The sequence below is a fragment of the Lissotriton helveticus genome, chromosome 4_1, assembly GCF_964261635.1.
Source record: "Lissotriton helveticus chromosome 4_1, aLisHel1.1, whole genome shotgun sequence".
Taxonomy (NCBI): Eukaryota; Metazoa; Chordata; class Amphibia; order Caudata; family Salamandridae; genus Lissotriton; species Lissotriton helveticus.
Genome location: NC_136063.1, coordinates 1366625170 through 1366631169, shown reverse-complemented (window position 1 = coordinate 1366631169; position 6000 = coordinate 1366625170).

Genomic DNA, 6000 nt, shown 5'->3' with positions numbered 1-6000 from the left:
GGACATTTAGTCCAGCAAATTCAAAAAGGACAAAATGGCTAACAAACTATAGCAATACCTACTGGAAGGTCTTGCTGGGTCAATTACAAAACAAACAATAAAACATCCTACAGTTTAGCTACTACAAGGACTGTATACTATAGATGGATACTCTGCAGCAATGATGACAATAACCACCTTGGGTGGCAGATCAAACACAGTAAACTGTTGCAACTTAATCTCCATGCTTGGAGGTGTATATTGGCCCAGGTTTGATTGCAAAGCCCTGCCCTGTTGGTGCAATAGATCCTTCTTGAGGGTTAACCAGATCAGGGGACAGGGGGTCATGCCCATGAGTTCCTGCTACCACGCCTCCTGGCCCAGTTTGGAGCCACTAGGTTAGTTGGGCCAGGATGTTCCTGCTCACTTTCAGAACTCTGGGCAACAGTGGCAGAGGTGGAAAAGTGTACAGGAGTCCTGTGCTCCACTTCAGCCGGAATGAATCTTTAGTGAGAGTTTTTATGGGAACTCCAAAACACAAATGTTTTGACATTGCACGTTCAACTGTGGTGAAAACATCTAACCAGCGTTTCCCTTCCACTGTCGTAAGATGCCCACCTCGGAATGCAGATCCCATTTGTGATCAGCCAAGTGCCTCTGGCTGAGCTGGTCCACCCTGGTATTCAAGAATCCCACCAGGTGGTTCATGATCAGGGATATGCCATGACACTGTTCACAAAGGGAGGGCGATGGAAGGATCCAAAAGCCCAGTGAAGGATTGAGAGATCCCTCCTAGACGGAAGGAGAGGGGATACATACTTACAGTAACATAATTCAAATACAAAAATGGGTATCCACTCACGGAGATTAAACACGCTAGAAAACGGTGGAAAGTAAGTAACTGATTTTGTTACCGCCTAAAAGAGGCGGGAAGAGGTGGACAAAGAGTCCAGTGGGACACAAACGAGGGAGAAGTGAACACTCGCAGCCACCCAGGGAACAATCAGATAGCGGGTCCGAGTTGCCCAAGAACATAGTGGTAAACCTAACCACAGTGGAACTGACTACCACAGAACTTACAGTTCTTAATAAAAGCCTAGGCTTTGTCCTCACTACACAGATGGACACATTTAAGAGAAGATGGGAACTAGCGGAATTCTATCAAAAAATACGCATTTAAGCATTTTTCCACAGATCACATTACAAACAAACCCACGACAGCCACACAGATCTGAAGAACAAATCAAGGTTCCAAACCCCTCTGTCCTCTATTCCACCGGTGGGGCTAGCTTTTGAGGAAGCAGTCCCGAGGGAGGGAGAAGAACTTCCACCAAATAGGAGGGCTTTTCAAAACCTTACCAACCAGGAAAGAACTCTCAAGAAAAAACCCCACTTGGTGTTCAAACCGGCCGATAAAGGCGGTGCAGTGGTAATACAGGTTCGTGAAGCACACAGAGAGGCCTGCATAAACCTCCTGATGGATAGGAGAAACTACTGAGTCCTTAGATCTGACCCAACACCACGCGTGAGTAATTTGATTGAGCACCTCACTGATGTAGGGCTGGTAAACGAATGGATCACATTGAGGGAACAGGACTTTCTCATTGCCAAGGAACCACGTATTGCACTATTTTACACACAGCCAAAAATCCATAATAAAAATCCACCTCCCAGCAGACCTATATTTCAAGGGACAGGTTCAATTCTGGAAACTTTATCACAATTCACGGACTGGTTCCTCCGCCCACTAATGAAGGAAATAAAATCCAAAGTACAGGACACAAACCATCTGAATATCCTGCAAAGCATGAATTATGAGCCCAGAACAGAGACTATGCAATGCTTAGACGTAGAGGCCCTTTACACAAGCATACCCCAAGAGGAAACTCTACGAATAGTTAATGACCTTATGTTGGCACAAGACTGGAACTGGCAGGCGCCGGTACACTGGATCATGCAATTAGCACAGATTGCTCTCAAAGAGAACTTCTTCTGTTTTGAGGAACTAACATTCCTACAGTGCCACAGCACATCAATGGGCAGTACCTTCGCCCCGAGCCTGGCCTGTTTGTATGTTAGTTGGTTTGAGGATCACAATATTTGGACAAACAACCCATACAAAAATGAAATCTGCCAGTGGCGACGTCATATTGACAATATTTTTGTGATCTGGTGTGGTACACACACAAATATCGCCGGTTTCTTGGACTGGCTGAATGGAAGAAATCCATTTCTCACCTTTACCTTTTCTGCAGACAAAAATCAAATCTCCTTCCTGGACGTTACTATCAAGGCCGAGAACGGCAAACTAACGACCATAATGTACAAACAACCAACGGATCGCAACATTCTCCTACACTTCAACAGCGCACACCCTAGAGCACTGAGAGAGAATCTCCCCGTGGAGCAATTCCTGAGGATCCGTAGGAACTGCGCTGATCTTCTAGACTATAAAAAAGAAGCTGAGTTGATCTCGAATAGACTGAGGGAAAAGGCTTACCATTGACAAGTAATTCTTGTTGAAGATTGGGGTAGTCACCATACAACTGTGTATATATAGATTGGATTATTAAGCATGCACAATGTCCCTTACCACTTCATGTATTACGAAGCCCCTACATAAATCATAGGAGCACCATGCTTCCAACCCCCCACCTTTTCTACAGATGTATATACTTACAATTGTTTTGTTGTGCTTTTAAATAAACCAAGTTTAAGGATGAATAAACTTTCTACCAGGATAACCCGTAATACTGTACCTTTACCATAATCATGGCTTGAATGAGACCTAGGTCTGTTACTAAGGTTCCGGAATCACAAGTATATATTATTATTAGTAGATCTGCGCACTACAACGTATGTAAATGACAAGTAGGCTTATTTGAGATGTACATATTTTAGTACTGACATTCCCGCCACCTGAAAATTCTGGAGTTGTGGGAATTAAGAGTGTGGAGATTGAACTGATAACTTTTCCGCCTTTTTGATAATACATCTGTCAACAGGTTAATCGCCCAAAGGACAGCAAGTACTATCTTTTTACCATCTGCAATCTGCAGTGGCATGTTGTTTCACACCGGGGCTAACACTCCGGCACTGCACGTTCACGTGTGGAAATATCACCAGGTGACACTACTGGGGGATCGCTTCTCTAATAACGCCTTGACGAATGCCCCGGACCCATACGGGCCAATAGAGTAGGGCAGAAATATGTTGCCACTTGGAGCTTAGGGTCATAGGACCACAACATCCTGATTGCCCCTTTCTTGTTTTTGCGATCCCCGTTCACCCCAATAATAAAGGGATACCGGGGATGAACTAGGGAGTTTTATCTTAATGCTAAGAAACCCCCTAAGAACAGTAAGTCCACCGTTTTTTTAAGAGCTCCCTGGAATAGAGTTGATCCCACCCTGGCCTTTAGGAGTCCGGGTGAACCAGATAATGAAGCAGGCCAATATTAGAGTCTATGCCCTGACACTACACACAACTCCGGACGGCGCAGAGCCCCTTGGCACAGGACACACAACCACATCGCAGCACCACGACAGTGGTGTGGTCAGTGAGAACCTGTGTCCTTGATGGACAGCAGAATGGCCTTTAGCTCAGAATGAATGGCCAACAACTCCAATAGATTGATAAGGAATCTGATTTCCTCCAGAGACCAGTCACCCGATCTCTGCTTCCCCAACCCAGCAGCAACACATCTGTCACCACTGGCAGTTTAGGGTTGGGGAAGGGAGAGGGGTCTGTGATTTGTCCAATTATGGTTGATCAGCCACAGCTGCAGATCATATGCAGTCATCTTGTAGGGCTGGGACCTCAGCCACTTGTCTAATTACCACAGCAAAGGAAGCCTTCTCTTCTGTCGGGTGCCCACAAGGTGAATTCAACCCTGCATCGGGCGAGGGGGGGGGGGGGGGGGGAGAATGAAGCCCACTGGCCTCCTGTAAATCCATATAAAGAGTGTCCTCATCATAATTTTGGGGGTGGGAGGGTAAATCAACCCTATTCTCACCATTGTCATCTCTGGGTTGTGACAGATGACCTAGCAACGACACATCACATCAGTCACCACATCAGCTCAGGTTGGGGGAGGAAGGGAGAGGGGTCTGCGAATGGTCCAATTATGGTTAAGCAGCCACAAATGCAGATCATGTGCAGTCACCTTTAAATCTGAATGACATCTGACAGGTTGACTTGGTGCTCAGCCCACTGGGTCTTCAGATTTGACTGCAGAACTTGCATATGCCACCTTGCCTACTCGACAAGGAGAATGCAGGAGGCCAACAGGGCAAGAAGCCTCAGCTCTCTTCTAATGGAAATCCAGGACAGAGGTTGACAAATTGGGATATAGCACTAATGTCCTGGACTCGTTGCAAAGGAGGGGAAGGCACTGAACTACACCGTGAGTAAGGCAGCTCCTATAAAACAAAACCTCTGCACAGGAGCAAGTTGGAGTTCAGCTCGTTGATAGTGAACCCTAACAATGTTCGGAGGTTAGACATCATCTACAGGTGGTCTAGGAGGACTGTGGCGAGCCTGCCTTCAACAGCCAATCATTGAGGTAGTGGAAAACTGGTATCTCCGACTTCTGAAGGTAGGTGACAACCAATGCCATAACTTTTGTTAACACCCGAGGGCACTCATGACAACAAAGGGGTGCACGACAACTGAAAATGCTCCTGCCCTACCTTGAACCCCAGGTAAAATTTGGGAGACTGCAGGACAAGTATGTGAAATTACGGTTAGCTCCTTTGGAGAGTAAAGCTCTCATCTCCTGCATTAGAATGTAAAAGTGCTCCTCCGAGAGACATTCTTGTATGGGAGAGAGGTGCAGATGGGAAGACAGAGACATGAGGGCATAGGCACGCTAATCAATCTGTAGGAGCCATTTGTCAGATGTGATGGATTGGCACCCTGGGAGTAAGTACTGGATTCTGCCTCACAAAGGGTGGTTGCGCAAACTAACAGCAAGCTACAGCGGCTTGGAGGCTGCTGCCAGAGGTCAGCGGCACTAGGAGGGCTGATGTCCAGGATGACCTGCGCACTGCCTAACAGATCCACATCCACAAAAGGACTGTTGCGACTGCCCAGGAGGATGGGGAGACTGCCATTGCCTGTAGGTTAACCCACTCGAGTAGTCCTGGGATTTCCTGAACTGGTGATGAAACTGCCACGAGTCAACAAACCGAGTTGACTCGTGGCAGTTTCATCTGGCCCTAATCTCTTTAAAGCGTGTTGAGGCAGAACTAATTTTTTTTGGCTAATAGACACGAGCCATCAAAAGGCACATTTACCAGGGTGGCCTGTACGTCTCGTGAGTAACCTGTAGATGGCATTCACACATAGCAAGAGTACCACACTGGTGCCAACCGCTTGCCACAATCAGTAGTATCAAGCAATGCCAGAATCGCGTATTTGGCCGCACCTTGAATGTTCTGAATCAAGGAGGCTCCAAGTTCATCTGGGACTGTCTGCAAGATCTTGCTGGCCAAGTCATAGGAGTGCAAATACCGGTCCAGTAAACATACAACACTGACTGACCTCAATGTTAGGCTAGCCGACGATAACCTTAATTTTCCAAACATCTTATCCTCTTCGACTTCCTGTCCAGAGGGTTCGTACGGAAGGAATTGAAGGGTCACCTTCTGGTGGAAGCCAGGATTACCAGACTCTGAGTAAAATGCTATTTATGGAAATCAGAGTCACCAGAAACCAGTCTATGGCATCTGGATACCGGTCTATTCACTGGCAGGTGTAAACCGGGCTTGGACTAAGCACCCATTAAGGTGTTAATAATGGTTTTATTGAACAAAGCATGGGTTTAGATAAGGCTAGTCCAAGTTGCAAAACTGCTGTAACATTTGTCTTGACTTCAGCTGAAGGCAGTTGTAGAGCAGGACCTCAGCCACTCATCGAATTACCACAGTAAAGGAAGCCCTCTCATCTGTCGGGAGCCCGAGGAGAATTGAACCCTGTATCAGTGGGGGAAGAATTAAGACCACTGTGTTCCTGTAAATC